Source organism: Fukomys damarensis, unplaced genomic scaffold (genome assembly GCF_012274545.1).
Source record: "Fukomys damarensis isolate Sample0158 unplaced genomic scaffold, DMR_v1.0_HiC HiC_scaffold_5, whole genome shotgun sequence".
NCBI lineage: Eukaryota > Metazoa > Chordata > Mammalia > Rodentia > Bathyergidae > Fukomys > Fukomys damarensis.
The window spans coordinates 25632157-25649946 of NW_022900917.1; the positions used below are offsets into that span (position 1 = coordinate 25632157).

General features: G+C 34.6%; 1 protein-coding gene and 1 long non-coding RNA gene across 3 annotated transcripts in view; one reads left to right on the top strand and one right to left on the bottom strand.

Moving 5' to 3' along the window:
- The window catches only part of Mmp16 (matrix metallopeptidase 16), a 280678-nt gene that overhangs the window by 111249 nt on the left and 151639 nt on the right, over positions 1–17790 (top strand). The window lies entirely within an intron of this gene.
- On the bottom strand, positions 13893–16888 carry LOC104849211. Its single transcript, XR_776676.1, has 3 exons — positions 16735–16888; positions 16281–16313; positions 13893–13993 (listed from the first exon to the last, which is right to left on the bottom strand). It is a non-coding gene; the product is annotated as an uncharacterized LOC104849211 (long non-coding RNA).

Here is a 17790-nt window from a genome sequence, read left to right on the forward strand (position 1 = left end):
TATAATACCTATTTATAAAATAGCTTGTGATGTTTGGTTACTTGTATTCATAACAGTAATATTTCACATTAGGGTAAATTTATCTGTCAATTCACACTTTTACTATTATTTTGTAGTGAAAAAATTTAGAATCCTTTCTAGTTTTTTGAAAACTATCCACAGTATTTTATCAATAAGTATCCTACTTTTAATAGAGCCCCTGAACTTCTTTTTGCTCACTATAAATTAGCACTCATTAATCACCTTCTCCCATCTCTCCTACCATCTTTTTCTCCCCAGCCTCTTTAACGACCATTTTACTCTCAACTCCTAGTGAGTCTTGTCAACAGAAGAGCCCCATTGTAGGTATCCATTTGGCAATCTGGACTCTCGGATTTCTCCATTTATGAAGAATTTTCTTCTGGTATTTGGTTTTTCTTAAGCAGTACTTTTTTTTTTTTTTTTTTATTTCCAGTAGCGGGGATCGAAGTCGGGTCCAAGGCAGGCCGCGGAAAAAAAAAGATAAATCCCCGGCCCTTTAAGCAGTACTCTTTCCCAAGGTAAATAAATCTTTCTGAGTGTCTAGAACCCCAGGAGCAAAAGGGCCAAGAGTCTTCCCCATTTCATGTGCTCGTAGTCATTCACCCCTCAACCCACCAGTCATTTCAGTGCAGTTCAATGCTCCGTAATTCCAAGTTCTTCCATGTTTGGTAACCTGGGTCCTGAGGCCTCTGGTTACCTTTTTCCTGAAAACAGTTTCCATCAGCTTGCAGGATATTCTCATGAGTACTCAGTTCATCCAGAATGGATTCACAAGTATCAGTTTCCTTGTATGACTTTCCAGGGCTATCTTTTGTGAGTTTATCTACTTTTCCAGTTTAATAGCTTCAGGAATGAGTAGAATTAACACATATATCAATCTTCCAAATTTATCCAGAAATCTTAACGATCCCCTTCACGTATATGTAAAACTTTAGCTCTGTAAGTCATCAGACATAGTTTGGATATGACAGAGTGTAAGGGCCAGTTTGCTCACCACGTCCATCTCATGCTGAACTTCACTGATCTAATTTTTCTTTCTTTTTGTGATATTACTTTTCTATGATCATCACAGTGGACTGTGATCACGGCACTAACCTCGTTAATGGATTAACCCTTCTATGAGTTCCCGGTTGAATGGGGCATTAGGAGGTCAGACCTCGCTGAGGGAGTGGGGCATGAGCCCATGACCCTGGGGACTGTTTCTGGCTCCTTTCTCCCTAGCTGTTTTCTTTCTCTCTGAGTTCAGGCTGCCACAAGGTAAGCAGTTTTCTTCCACTATGCCCCTATACCCTTCCACCATGACATTTCTGCCTTAGATCCAGCCCACCACCAACCCTAAAATCTTTGAATCTGTGAGCATAAAGATGTCCCTCTTTCTTTAATTTTCCAATATCAGATATTTGGTTTCAGCAGTGTAAAGCTGACCAATACATAATATAAACATGGAAACTTCATATTTGAAGATATTAAGAAATTACTGTAAATACTTGAGGCATGATGAAGGCATTGCAGTTATTTAAAAAATTCATACATATGAAAAGTTGGCATGGAAGTAAATTATTAATTAGCTGCTATACTACTTGTGAAGTCTTAGATTCCTTCCACAATTATGTAGGTGGAGAAAGGGACCTTGAAGGAATAAAATTGGGAATTTACTGGTGATAGCTGTATTTAATATTCAGTCTACGTTTGTCTCAGAAACTTTTTATTAAAAAAAGTAAAAAATTGGAAAACCAACTTTGATGCTTTTCAAAATATGAGTATGTTTGCTTCTGAAAAATTCAACTCAAAATTCAGAGCTCTTCAAATTCAAAATAAGAAAATAGCATTAAGAATGCAGGTGCAAAGGGGAAGGGAAAATGGGAGGGGTGGGGAAAATAAAAAGGGAAATGGAATTAATATGAGAAGAAAAAATGGAAATAAATTATTTGTAGATAGGGAGGGGTGGAGGGGTTGAAGGGAGGTCAGGGGAATGGGGAAAAAATAAGAACCAATATGGATTATGTAAAGGTGAAAATGTCCAATGATGAAGGTCATTATATTGTATACCATAAATGTACCAATAAAATTAATTTAAAAAACAATGCTATGATGCTATTTGGAATGTAAAGTTTTGTATTTGAAGCTACATTTGCACTGAGATATGCATGCTAATCACAGATGGATATTAAATATTCATAAATAACCCTTAAATATTTCAAAATTGTGTTTTATTTTAATCCAGTGCACATAGTTATTTCATAAAATATTCTAAGGTTCTACTTGTCCCATAGTCGAATGTATCTCCGATTATATATTTTAGGGTATCAGATCACTGCATGGATCCCCAAATTAGTGAGATGCTGATCTCAAAATCTCACCTTTAAAATAAATTTCTGATAAGTGAAAAAAGCATCTATTCTCCAGTGGTCCTGGTGTAATGGAAAAGCCAAATACTCAAAACAACCCACATGATCTTGTATTTCTTGGCTTTCTAGAACTTTTTTGACTTTATCTTCTATTGCTTTCCTTTGTCCTTCTCCATTCTTACCTACAGGTCTCTTTTTTCCTCCCATGCCTTTTGATTGCTGCTGTCTCTTCTGGGAATTCTGTAAGAATATGTCATTAGTGATGCTCTTAACTCAAAATCGTACTATGCAACTCAGTGAGACTTTATTGAAAATATCACGTTCTTAGTGAAATTGTGCCTGACTACCCTGTTACTAACTTGTCCCTCTCAGTCCTCTTCCTTGTTTTAATTTTTCCTATAGCTTCCATCTCTATATTATATTTTGTACATTTACTTTTCTTGCCAGCATATGTATTTATTATTACTTCTTTCATTTCACCAAAACAAAAGCTATATAAGCTGCAGATTTTTGTCTCTTTTATGGCCCTGCTTCACTGTTTGAATCCTTTGCACATTATTATAAAGTCTTACCAATTTGATTTGATGAATGATCTGATTACGATTGACTAATAAAACTATGAAAATGTAACAGGAAATTTTAAGAGTTTCTGAAGTGTAGTGATTGTAAGCTGACTCATCCTATTCTGTGTCTGAGCCTGAAATATATTCTCTTGCAAAACCAGTCAGATGTATAGACTGGTTCATTTGTTGAGAATAATAGAAAAAAGGTGTTTAAAATAACTCTCAGACTTGGAGTTTAGTTGATAGGACAGCATTATTTACCTGTATATGTAACACAGTAATGGGCCATGTCTGGGCCCTTTTACACTGGAAGAAAGAAAAGTGCGATGAAAGGTTCGTTTATGAGCCTGTAAATATGATGTGCCCCAAAAGACTGCTAGATGTAGATGCTTGCTGTAAAATGTGATCTACGTTTCTAGTACTCTGGGGGCAGAGTTCATCTCAACTTACATTTAGAGAAGTGATCAGCACTTAGATATTAAAGACTTTGTTATCATTATTGTTTATGCTGTTATTTTCAGTCTTCATCCATTGAAAAATAAAAACATACCAGGCCCTTGCTAAAATAAAAGGTGTTCTAATAGCTAGTACTCTGAGGAGAAGTTACGTTCTTCAAGTGTAGAGACTGGAACAGGCAGACCATTTCAAAATATTTGGAGTATTATTTTTGAGGCTGTAACAAGGGGAGAAACATCCACCAGCTGAGAGAGAAAGAACAATGTTGCTTCTTTTCCAATTTGATATGTACTTGTAATGTACACCATTGTAAGTGATTACTTTTTTTTCTAGAACACTTTTCCTTCCATCTGTATCAGAAAGCTTCTGAGAAAAACAGCATTTAGGATTAGAAATAGAAAAAAATATTTGTGATTCTTATAAAGCAATTCTATGACTAGCATAAATGATCATATGGTTATTTTTCTCTCTTTGTTTTGGTTTAGGAAATTCAGAAAAATCAAGAATATAGTATGCCATCTATACAGAGTATGCCTGATGGCCATTAATTGTGCCACTGCCGTTATCTAATGTTTTCATTCCTTTCTTCCTAAATGTAAGCATTATCTATTAGCCCTGTTGAAATATTTCTCTGAGAAACAAATATTGAATGAAGTGGGATATGTATTAATGAAAACACTGTAATCATATAATACTGTTCTACAAAGCAAGTTTTCTCATTCTCCAACATCTTAGGATCATAGGTTTCATCCACTTCAAATATAACTGTACTTATCAAGTCAATATGGCACTTAAACACACATGGTCAACACGTGAGAGCAAATGTAGGATATCTTAACATAGAGTTTATTGGGTTAGTGCATAATGATACACAGGGCCATGGAACTCATGTTTAATCAGTGCAAGTACCCTCCCTGAATGCATTTGTAGTGTAATGTTTTAAGAGGTCTTTGAAAAAACTTGTGGGTTATCTCATGTTATACAAAAACTGTTTTTAACCGAGTTTCTGAATTTTGCTATTTACTATCTTTTTAAAATTGTAACTATAGGATAAACAATGCAGGAATGGAATTTTCTTTTTGCTACCAGAGATATCGAACTTGGGACCTTGCGCTCATGAGGCAGGCAGCTGCGCCACTGAGCTAAATCCCTGGCAGGAGTGGAATTTCTACTCAACACTTTGCTCACCATTTCCACTCACAAGAAAGTAAACATTTAAAGTAGTTTCTCATTTAAATATTCTGAAATGCTGTCTGCAAATGAATGCATATTCTATAGGTTTGTGTACATGTTTTCATTTACCGGTATTTTATGTTCCCCACTTGCCTTTCTATGTTGACCCATATGATTTCCTCTTTGCAATTGTATAATACTGTATTTTTCTGACACAGAGAAGATAGAATGAATGGAGACTGGCTGGAGAATGTGTGGAGTTCAAAGGGCCTCTAACTAAAAAGATGAAACTTAGAGAGCCCCATGAGGTGTTAAGTAACTGTGGGATGATAGAGGAACAGATTTTGTTTGTTTTGCCTTTTTTAGTGAGTATAGAAACCATAGATATTTTCATCATGAAATTTAATAAATCTGTTTTTTAAAATTGTCATGCATTCTATAGACATTTTGGAAACATTATGTTAAATTAGTAATTGCATCATGAACAAATGCATAATTTTTATTTTTATTTTTTGAAACTGGGAATCAAACTTGGGCCCCTGCACTTGCCAGGCAGGTGGTGAAACCACTGAGCCAAATCCCTGGCCTAAATGCATAATTTTTATCCTCTGTTATTGGCCATTTTTATTATGTTCCATATGCTAAGTGCTCTTGTAGGAATTACTATATTGAAACTTCACCATAGTTTTATGAGGTGATAATGTCATGATCTCCACATTATCTCCACCAGTGTAGAAAATGAGGCTTAGAGAAGCCATGTTGTACTCTTCTCAAAATCATACTTAAAAAGTTTGCTAGGTAGAGGGACCTGACCTTGCATCTTTCACACTTAAGAGCTGGTCCATACCCACCACACCTCAATACCTGTCACACGATAACTTTTGAAGAATCCAACAGGTCACCCACACCAAAATGCCAGCAGAGGCTAGAAAGAAAGATGAGGAAACACAAAGACTTCAGAGAAGATTAGGGCTTGGCCAGCCAAGCACATTAGTTCATGTCAGACAGTGGACTTGGGGCCAAGATGAGACTAAGGAGACCCATAGAACAGCCCAATTTGGATAATGTCCAGGTTGCCTAGGTTTTTAGAGAGATTTGCATTTGCAGATGCAGATATATAGAACTTATGGCATTCATTTAATGCAAAGATAAAGAATTTTAAAGTGTCTCAATAAGTAAATGATAGCAACCATGTTGTCAAGAAAAGGAAAGCTGAAAAAGGGAACAGATGTTTTTGCATACTTATTCTTCTCATACTGTGTAGGATAGATCAAATTTGAATATGGAGCTAGGGCAATTCATTGCACAATAGGAAAGTATTGATAATATTGAAGTGCCTGAAAAAGAGAACCTAGTATAGGGAGATGATTGTGAAGATAAAAAAGCCCCAAAAGACTTTTTTATAAACTCAGGAGATTCTGTGTTTTTCAAAATTCTTTTGTAGCTATGTTTAAGCCCATTTTCATCTTCTCCTGACCTGGCATGTGACTTCTGAGTGCCCTGTCCTTGAACACTTGTAGTGCCCATGCAAGTTTCTATCAGAAAACTACTGTTTCTCTGATGGCTGGACACTGAACTTGGTGACAAACACCTGGCTGTTTGTGTTTGGATCCTAGTGCCTAACATTCTGCCCAAAAAACAGCATACACCAAATGTGAATAGAGTAAGAATGGTAATAACAATGCCAGTAACATATTTTATAGCTTATTGAGTCATTTTCCTTTGCCTCTAAAATAAATCGTGAATTCATCTACTCCCGCCTTTCCCCAAATCACACTTACTTCCCTCCACCCTTTCTGGGCTCTCATTCTCTCCAGTTAACTCCCCACAGAACAGTGAGAATGATATATTTCTAATGCAAATCTGATCTTATGTCAAAGCTTAATATCAATTTCTACTTTCCTTAATAACCAAATACAAAATCCTACTAGTTGTTGTATTCTCTGGTCATGTAACTTGCTCTCCTAATCTCCATCTTTAAGCACAATGAGTTTTAAAACATGTTCCTTGAAGACTCCGAGAACTCTTTTGTGGGGTTCTCTCTCTAGTTGTCTACTGTGAAGAAATATTCGGCTCTAAATCACAGTGGGTTTAAATAACAGCATTTGTTTTACTCCTAAGTGATTTGGGTACTGCTCAGCAAGGGCAGTGTATCTCTGTTAATGCTGTTCAAAGAATGAGAGCTGCAATCTTGCAAAGGCCTGTTATTCACTCGCAAGGCAGAGGCTGCTGCTTTACATGATGCCATCAGTAGGACAGCTACATGTGACCTTGGATCCACCACAATATGGTGGGTGAGTTCCTACTCTGTGCATCTCCTGAAAAGAGCCAGGCATATTCTACATTGTAACCTAACTATTCTTTTATCACATTCACTTTTCTTAGCCTCTAAAACAGCAGTCTGTATTCTACTACATGTGTGGCAAGTTTTGAAGATTATTTATATTTTTATTCCCCATCAATTAGTCTGTAAGTTCCATGAAACCAAGGACTACTGCGGTTTCATTCACTTTTTTTTTTTTTTTTTTTACTTCAAGGCCTACTCTAGGGTCTGCACTTATTAGGTCATCAGTAAATATTTGTTGAATAAATATATTATGAGGAGAGGGTTTCTTTTTCTTTTTAAAGCCCTACCTCCCATAGAAGAACATGGAATATTTCCCCATATCCTTTGAAAACTTTAATTTCCACTTATTAATCCAAAAGTCAACATATTTTTAAATTCATATTTTGAAAAAAACAAGTTCTTAATGTCACAGTGAATTTAAACCTTAAATTATCTTGATTATAATAGAAGGTAAACTCTTTTAACCTTCCTGCCATGCTATTTTCCCACTTTTTTTTTAAAGCAACTTTCACATTTCCAAGAACTGCATGCCTCTAGAGAGAAGGATGCTTTCAAGACGTTGGAGCACCAGATGGTCTCTGGAGAGAAAGAGAGACATGATTTCCAATTGAGAGTTGGAAGAGTTATGTTTTTAAATATTCTTCCACTATTCTGTCAGTGTTCTGAAGTTATCTTAGGAGACACTGCACCCATTAACCCTCCTCCTCTATATCAAAATTAGAAAGTTTAGGGATTTAGAAATTGCAATATTTTACACTTATGGATTGGTAACATTTGAGTTTTTTGTCCTTAGGTGGAGATGAGGAACAAACAGATCACCTCTCTTAGCCTTCGGGGGTTATGCTGTTTTGAAGGACACAGATTTACTTTTAGAGAATTAGAATCACTTAAGCAGTTTGCCTCCTGGTCCCTCTTTCTTTGATAACTGATGGCATGTGAGTCTTATGGGGCAGCTAAGAAACATTAACCATGCACTTAGTTATTTTTTGGTTTGTGTTTTGTTTTTTCTTACCTGCAAAATAGCCCCCTGGCCACTGATGAGACTCAAATGTGTGAGTGTTTCTGACCTAGAATGCCCTGTGCAGCTCTCCCATACACTTAGATAATAAAGTCTGGTTTTGCCGTGGACTCTCTTCTAGGCTTCCTCCCAGTTGTTAAGAGCAGGAGCCATCTCAGGGTTTCACTGACACTTGTATCCCTGGGTGCCACCTGCTTCATCTGTCACTCTGACCAAGGTCGTTAACCATTCTCCTCTTCTCATCTATTAAATGAAGATAATAATGCCTAGCCTCACAGACTGGTGGTGATAATTATTTGAGCTAATGTATTAAGGAGATTAGCACAGAACCTGGCTTAATACATTTCAGCTCTGGGTAGTTATTCACACTGAATATCAATATTTTCCTGAAAGCAATTTTCAAGTAGTTAAAAAATGTACACATTTACTTTTCCATAATAGTTTGATTAACATCATTAATATACATTTATGGGGTAAAATAATACACATATAAACAATATAGCATTATCAAATCAATCTAAGTAACAGATCCATCACCCTAATGATCTCTGGCATTTTTGCGGTGAGAGATACCTCTAGGTGTGGAGATGTAAGTGGGAATCTGAAAAGACAAAGATCAGATTGCTGAGTGCTTTCCAAGCAGTGTCCTTAATTGTCATCTTCTGTTTTACCTTGCTCAGTATTTCCTAGAGCTTACCCAGAGGTGCCTGGAAGTTAGTAGTAATCTTTGCTATGTATATAATAAACAGGTTGTAAATTTACCTTGAAATATCAGATTTTTTTTTTGAGGGCTAGCTGTGTATATATAAGGATGCTGATTAATGATTTGGTAGTAAACCCAGTGGGAAGAAAGTGAAAGAATAAAATCTGTATGGTTAATCGTGATATCAACCGGGTATTGGTATGGGGGTTACTCACTTACCTGCCCCTCATGATCCCATTGCTCAAGCTCAGAGTGTGGTCCAGGAGTGGTTACAGGTTTGGGGCTTATCTGCAGCATTAAACAAAATATATAAAGATAGAAGAACAAATCTGTAGACAAAACGCCATGTGGTGATCATGGGAAGTGCAGTGAGGGACACACACCATGCTGCGTGACTGTGATAACGGTGACATGGAGTCCGAGCATCCCTCTGAAAAGCTCTCATTTGAACAAAATTTTAAGGGACGGGGAGAAAGTAAGTGCAGAGCACTGAGCCAGAAAATAAATTAGCTTGTTTCAAGAATAACAAAGAGACAATATGCTTGGGATATCCAGAGAGGGTATTATGAGAAGTCAGCTAACACGGACTGTCCTTCAACTTGTAGACCATATGCAGTTTGAATTTAAAAGTAAGTCACTTGGAAGCTGTGAAAATGTTATAATCAAAGGTATGATATAGTCTGATCTAAGATTTAAGGAAGGTAAGTCATACCACTTCAGATCCTTTAGCTATTAAAATTTAAAACAAAACAAAACAAACAGACAAACAACATAAACTAACAAGAGTTGACCAGCTGTGGTGTGCATGTCCATAATCCCAGCATTTGGGAGGCAAGACAGCCAGGGCTACGATAATGAGTTCAGAGCTAGCCTGAACTACAAGTGAGACCCTGCCTCAAAATATCAACAACAACAAAAATTAAGAGATAAAATAACAAGAGTTGACAAGGATGTGGAAAATTGCAAGCTTTGTGAAGCTAGCCAAATATAAAATGGTAGTGCCTTTATGTTGAAACAATATGACACTCAATCAAAAAAACTAAGCATAATTACCACATAGAACATTAACTCTACTTATAGATACATTCCCCAAAGGTGGAAAGCACAAACTAGAACAAATATTTACACCCCTGCCTATAGCAGCATTACTTGCAGTAATCATAAATGGAAACAACTCACATATTCATTGCGTTAGCTGATTCTTTCTACTCTAACAAAGTACCATAGATCAGGCTGCTTATAAGTAGCAGAAATTTAGCTCTTAGTTCTGGAGGCTGGAAGTCTGAGGCTTTTCCAGGTTACACACTGCCAACTCCTCATAGTGCACGCACATGGTAGAAAGTGGAGTGAAGAGCTCTTCATACTGTTTTATAAAGGCACTCATGCCGTGCATAAGGGTTCCACCCTCATGACCTAAATGTCTTCCAAACACATGACCTCCTGATATACTTTGGGAGTTAAGATTTCAAGATAGGAGATGAATGTTTCAGAAATACAAACACTCACTTCACAGAGTTTGCTGCTGGATTAGTAGATAAGAAAATTATTGTGCAGAGGTACATCCATTGAATTGTTATTCAGTCTTAAAAATACAAAATGCTGCAACATAAATGAATGTGAATACACCATAAATGAAAGAATTAAAACACACATACGTGTATGATTACACTTATATAACCTATCTAGAATAATCAAATTCATAGGGGCAGGGATTAAATGGCAGTTATCAGAGCCTAAGAGTAATGCAAAGTTGATATTCAATAGTATAGTTTTGGTTTGGGGTGATGAAAAGTCATAGAGATGAATGGTGGTGCTGATTACACCCCAGTGTGAATGCCAAAGACTAGTACACTTGAAAATTGTTAAATGGCAAACTTCACCTTAAGTGTATTTCACCGCAATTGAAGCAAAAGACAGCTCATGAAAGTTGGTCCAAAGGAGAGAGAATGGCAGCAGTACAAAAACAGAGACCAGCTGGAAAATGTTGCAAGGTCTGATGGGAAATAATGGTACCCTAGAAAAAAGAAGGGTGGCAGCATAGGTAATATCACATTCTGGATAAAACTGGAGTAATAGTGTGATGATGGATTGGATGTGTGTGATGAGGAAAATGGATAAATGTAGGATAACTACTGCATTACTCAGCTTTCTATTACTGTAACAAATATCTGAGATGCTCAATTTAATAAGCTGTTATGATTTATGGCTCTGAAGGTTTTGGTCTATAATCAGTTGACCCTGTTGCTTTTGGGCCATGGGTGATGTAGCACGGGGTGAACTGAAGCCTGTTCACCTTGCGGAAAGATTGTGCAAAAGAGGAAGAAGAAAGGGTTCCATCCTACTCTCCTTTTCAAGGGCATGCCTCCGGTTTCTGGAAGACATCCCTCTAGACTTGACATCTGAAAGATTCTCCTGCTCTTGGTTAAACCATGGGTTTGGGGGCTAAGCCTTTACCATGTGGGCCTTTGGTGGACATATATATTTTATGTTTAAATAGCAAGAGGGCAGAGTCTAGTTATTTGGGTAAGGTCAGAGGTAAGTTGCTGTATCACTGAGACATAGATGATACTTAACGAACTAATTATAGAAAATGTACTAAAGAAAGTATAGATAAATTGAATGACAACATCAAAACTACAATACAAAAGTGCTGTGAAAGAATATAGTGCAAAGGAAAGACAACTCTGGCAAAGCGAGTTTCTGTATTTTTTAAACTGTAAAACTGAAATGGGCATAAGTGAAATATGCTAGCGTAGAAATAAGAATATTAATTTGGTTGAGCAGATTGGGCTGTGTAAGTCTGTTATACATTGAAAATTAGAGAAACCCATGAAAGTAGGAGTTAGTGTTATACCCAAAACATATGCCAACCACTGCTCAGTGCTCTTCGGTGATATAAAATAGGATATTTTGTTTGTATGAAAATGTAACACCCTTGGTTACTGTAGGTATGTTTTCAGATGGTCTGCATATTCGTCTCCCAATGTGAATAGCATCCCACAGAAATTCCCAGCATGTAGACAGCTGGGTCTCTGCCTCAGAGCCAATGTAAGCCAGTCTTGGGTGTCAGTCAGACCTCTGCTCTAATTCTCACTCCTCTGTGTCAGGATATCCTGTACTTAACTTTTCTGTGGTTTTATCCCATCATTTATTAAACGTAGATTATGGCATTTAATGCAATAATTTATTATAAGGATTAAAGTTAATGTGTTAAATTTCCTGGACATAGCAGTTGATGTGGCAGCAGTTGCTGTTCTTATCAAGACCTGTTGGGGATAGGACTAACATTGGATTTGACCAAATAATAAACTGTAACAAGTAACAAGGGAACAGTTTGAAAAATGAGGAATGATTTGAAAATCATTCAAAAAATTGTTTCAATGGAATGTGGGTAGCTTCAAAAAAGTGATGGAAAGGGAGACCTCAAGAACTGTCATAGAAGGTAATCTAATATATGGCTTGTGATAAACTATCTTCTCATCTTGCCTGGACAATATGACCTACTGGGAACAATTTAAGGTAGTAGCTTCAACTTTTAAAATTGAATACTTTTTTTCTATCGTATCTGTTATCCCCACACTTTTGATTTTATATCTCCATCAATCAACTTCTAACATGTACCTTTGTATTTATATTTATTAACTGATGTATTAAACATTATGTATGTTTTAAAATATACTCAATATAGAAATATTAAGAGGACCTAAGGATGACATAATATTTTAAAATAAAATTTGCTTACTTATTAATCGCTTAAGAATTAACACTATTTGCTCTTAGGAGAAAATCATTAATCATCTTTTTAAAGAGTTCTGTGACTATTCTTTATCATTCTATATGTGCATTTTACACTTATAAATAATAATGGAAATACAGTAATTTCAAGATCAGTGTATTTTTAATCTTCATCTTAAAAATCATTGTAGCTAAAAAACATCCAAAAAAGACAGCTAAACACAACTAAAAAAGCTACATCTTTAGGCAATTACTTATCTAAATCTCATAATACTGTTTTATATATTACTTGTGAAAATGTTTTTGGTAAAATTCCATTGGTAAATTACATCATCCCTGATACTTACCAGTTTCTAGCCAGAATTAATCAGAAGGTGTTGCGTTTTTATATTTTTGAAAATGGAGCTTAAAATTCACTCTTATCCTTTGGCAAGTTATTCTATAGGTAGAAAATCCTCTTGCCAGGAATTTAAAGGAACACATTATGAGAGAGCTTTGAAAATGTTATGATTTGATATCTTTATTGTCATAATATTATTGCCATGGGAACATTTTCAAACATCCATCTTGAAAATATTCTACATGCATGACTTTCAGAAATAATTCTTTTCTCTTGCATTGTTAGCATATCACTTTTATCTTGATGCAAATTTTTGTATAGCTCACATTTCAAAGTAGCTATGAATAACATTTTCTGAAGCTACTTGACTTCACAAAAGGGGGCATCACCTTTGATTTTTTGCAAAAGAAAATATTCATTTATTAGATTACTGTTTAAATATGTTGCCATTATATAGCCAGCAGATGTCTAAGTTACATAAAATACTTTCATTCTTCATAATAGTTAAAGGTATTAATGGTACCTTTTACAAGTATGAATTTTCCACTTTAATCTATTATAATCCATAATTCTATTTATACCATCATAGAAAAATAGCCATGTGATATGCTGCAGTCAAACTATTGATGATAACAATGATATTTTTATCTTATTTTGGATTACACACTAAAAATACATAGAAAATCTAGACATACTAAGGAAAAACCAGTAAAGACAGAGCAGGAGGTCGTATATCAAAGTCATCTTTAACTTTCCAGAACACTGACTAGAATATGATACACTACCAATTAAGAGCAGTACTTTTTACTGATTTTTTGTTTGTTTTACTCTTTTTTTTTTTTTTTTTTTTTTTTTTTTTTTTTTTTTTTTTTTTTTTGGTACCGGGATCAAACTCAGGACCTTGTGCTTGGGAAGCAGGGAGCAGAACCACTGAACTAAATCCCTGGCCCAGTACTTTTTAAATCACTGGTGCTCAGCCATTATTTTTGAGGTGCTTTGCTCCCACAGTTGCTAGGTACAAAGTAAAGCTCACTTTCATGCGAAGTGAAAATTCTCTCCTCAGTCTTTAAAACTTGTTTTTAGTTTTTATTAAAAATAAGAGATTTTAAAGTTAAGGTTAAAAAGTAAGGTCATGAAGGTCATCACAGCAAGGACATCACAGCTTTTACTCATAAGCCAGTTGTTTTCCTTTCTCCTTGGTCAAATGACAGTTGCCTCTTGATTGATAAGATGGGTAGTGGAGGAGCTGTTGGTCCTCTTGTGGATGTATTTCCAGTAAGCCGTGCAACCTATGATGAGATTCTAAATGAGTTGAGCTCTCTATATGTGATTTCATACACTGGTTCTTTCCTATTGGTGATAGGATGGTGATTTAGAGTACATTTATTTTTTTTTGCAATGAAGAGAGGATCATTCTTGCCTTGTTAACTTATAAATTTTCACTTTTACCAATTCTAAATGACTACTCCCATACATCAATTTAATTTTGGGGTTAATTGGTAGTTACAATTCATATTTATATTCATTTTCCAGACTAGAAAATATAAGCCTTAAATCCTCTGTATTTATAACCAGTGAATAAATGACATTTCAGGGGAAAATATCCTGAAACTTTTGCAGACAAAAAAGTAAGTAATTATTTTCTGGTTGTTACTTTTAGTTTATAATTAATATGTACTAATCTCATGCTGAATAAAGGAAATTAATTTTTATAACACCAAGAATTTGCCTGTTAAAATTGTATTTCATCAAAACATCTAATTTTATTTTTATCAGAATGTATATTGAAGATTATAGATCTAAACATACTTATTAAAATATTGAAGGGAGATGAATAAATATGAGAAAAGGAAAAAAATGGAAATAAAGTTTTTGTAAATAGGGGAAGGTGGAGGGGTTGAAGGGAGGACAGGGGAATGGGGAAAAAAATAAGAATTAAGATATATCATGTAAAGTTTCAAATTCCCAATGATGAATATCATCATACTATATACCTAAAATATACCAATAAACTTAATGAATAAATAAATAAAAAGAATACATAAATATTGAAGTCTGATGTGAAATGAACATTTTTAAATTGTTCAAAAATAGTAAAAAATGTTTATATAATATAAATGGAAAGGATTTATTTTAAATCAATACTATACTATAGAATATATTTATCACTACTGTCCTTTCATTCAGTAGTGAGTACTGTGCTTTGGATCATATAAATTGTGTACAGGGAATTGGCATTTGCCACATTATATAGAAGCTAGAAATAAATTATACTTGACTTATTCTGAAATAACTGTCAGACACAAGCACTCATTGTGGATTAGCAAGCTGATCATCCAGGTTATTCCTAACCCAACCCTCCTTATAGTTCCCTCAAGTGTTTTGTTTAAATTTTTAAAGTATCCTTAATAAATTCAGCAGTTTAATCACTCATATGCTATTAGTTAATTTAAAATATTGAAAGATGCCTGAGTACCTACTGTCATTTAGGGCTGGCATTATAAGATGTTTTCTCTATAGCCCATGTAGTGTCAGAAATAGAGTTGTTAAATTATTTTGGGATTTGTGATTCATTAAAGTCTACAATTATAGTATCTAGGTGTCTAGCTTTATGTTATGGTATTGATTAATTTGTTGTCTTCAAAGAATAGAAGAAATTTTATTTTTCTAAGTTATATTACTAGACTGAAAAATAAATACGGTACAGGAATATATTTTCACAGTATGGGTACCTGAAATACTACTGACAGAGACCTTTCTGTAGTGGATATTGTAAAAATTTTATGTGCCTATTTATAAAATTTTGTAATGTCTATGTCTATTGGCACTATATTTAATATTTAAGTCTATCTTTCATTGCTTGATAGTTCTTCTTGGTCTTCTAATAATGGTAATACTCTAGTTATTTCTGTAAATGAATAATCACTAAATGTAATAAATTGGTTTGATCCACAACATAGCAAGATATTTGAATGAGCAAATGTAATTCATTGTTCAGTTTTGTGATTCTTTTTGAAGCTGTGTGGTTGTTTGTGCTAGTAGTAATAAGGTGGGTTAAATTGCAGATGGTAAAATGAGTCAAATTATTCCTTGAAGAAATGTATGAGTTCCTTACTTTTTCAGTGCAGTTAAATGCACTTGTGAATCCAGTGAAGATGATAAAACAAAACAAACAAAACAAAACAATGTACCAAATTTTCTATATACCTCTTGTTTTAAGACTTGTGGAATTTTCAAGTAGTATATAATTATTCATTTTATTTGCTTGTTTTACCTGACAACTATGACTACTTAAATTAGGTCTCACTAAATTATGAAGTTGCCTGGTCTGGGCTTGAATTTGTGATCTTCCTGCTGCAGCCTCCCAGAGTGATGGGATTACAAGGGTGTGCCATCATACCTGGCTTCATGGGTAAATATAATAGAGACAGGAGCAATTGCATTAACTCAGGGCAATTTGTAAGCATAAAATAACTTTTCTGAGCAAGAAATTTGCTTGAGCTTTATGTATCCTCACTTAATCTCACATCTACCCTAGATATTCCATTTCCCACAAGTACACAATAAAATACTTACTCCTTTATTATTCATAATGTGCACTTGAAAGCACTGTAAAGACAATATGGCACAAAAGTTCAGAAGACATATTTAGTATTATCCAATCACATAAGAGTAGCAGTACTTTAACAATTATGAAAGCAGTGATGTATTTCCAATAACAACAAATGAGGATGAACATCTATGGTAAAATCTGTTAAATATGATTTATATGCTTATGTTTGTACAAATACATAATTACATGTATGCGTGCATTTTAATAAATAATGAAAAAGACTATATGCTAAATTATTAACCTCAGATTAGGAGTAAGATATAAAATGTACAATCAAATGTTACATTTTAATTTTCTTCAAATAAGATATTATGGCTGTAATCTAGTAGAAAAGTTTCTTTTTCCTTGCTGATTGAATCATGGCATTGAATTGTCATTAGAAAACAAATTTTGACCATAAATTAGCAGATATCGTACCTTTGCTGTTACTTTTCAATGAACTGATCATTCATTTGGAAAATACCTTTCATGATAAGCAACATAAGGTAAAAGAGAACTTGAAGAAAAATCACAATTCATTTTTGTATTCTTTGAAATCATTTGTTTGAAAGGCTAAGTATAGTATCCCTATTTGTAGGTAAATCATAACGTTTATTATTAAAAGTTGTCTGTACTGTCCTCATAAACGTAATTGCCAGTAACTTAGCACCCAGAAGTAACCTAGCAACAAGTCAGCTCTTCAGCAAGTGAGAAATGAGTGGAAAATATTATCGAAAAAAATTTCTAGTTGAAGAATATTGGCACATGTATATTATTGAAGCTTCTAATTTTTGAGAAATTACATGACAATAGCTTTTAAATTTCATACAAAATAATACTATTGCCTGCCTCCTTCATTCAGAATAAAAAAGGAATGGATTTCGGACTGCACTGCTGGTAACTAGGTAACCGAATACATTATGTTCCCTGGCAGCCTATTCATGACTGATTAGACTATAAGAGTCTTGGCGTAATATTGCTTTATGGTAGGTGACTTTACTAGATTTAGTTTTATCCATAAACCTTCTTGACAGTGAAACATTGCTCATCTCTTAGATTGCTTCAGAATAAACATTTTGATTTGGTTTCAAAGGGTTGTTCACATTATGATTCAGTTTTGGGGTGTCAGCTTTGGAGAATTATAGAAGATTCTGCTTTGTGCTTCACATTTTAACTTTGATATATTTAATTATTGGTTTCCATTCATGAATTTTAATTTTTGTGCTTGCCAGTTACTTTCACTGGAAAAATAATTCTCCTGTGCTGTAGTTGTAACTTCAGATTATCAGTTATTAGAGGACAGCTCCAATTTTATAGAAGTGGCATTTAATGATGAATAGCCCCAGGTAGAGAGAGAACACACACTTGTGAATACCTCCCTCTACACAGTACAGCAATTGTTTGGTTCTTATAAATTTGACAGGTAGTTCATTGCTCTTCAAGAAATCTTAGCTAAAGCACAGCAGATGGGGGTCTGGACTGTGCATTTAAAAT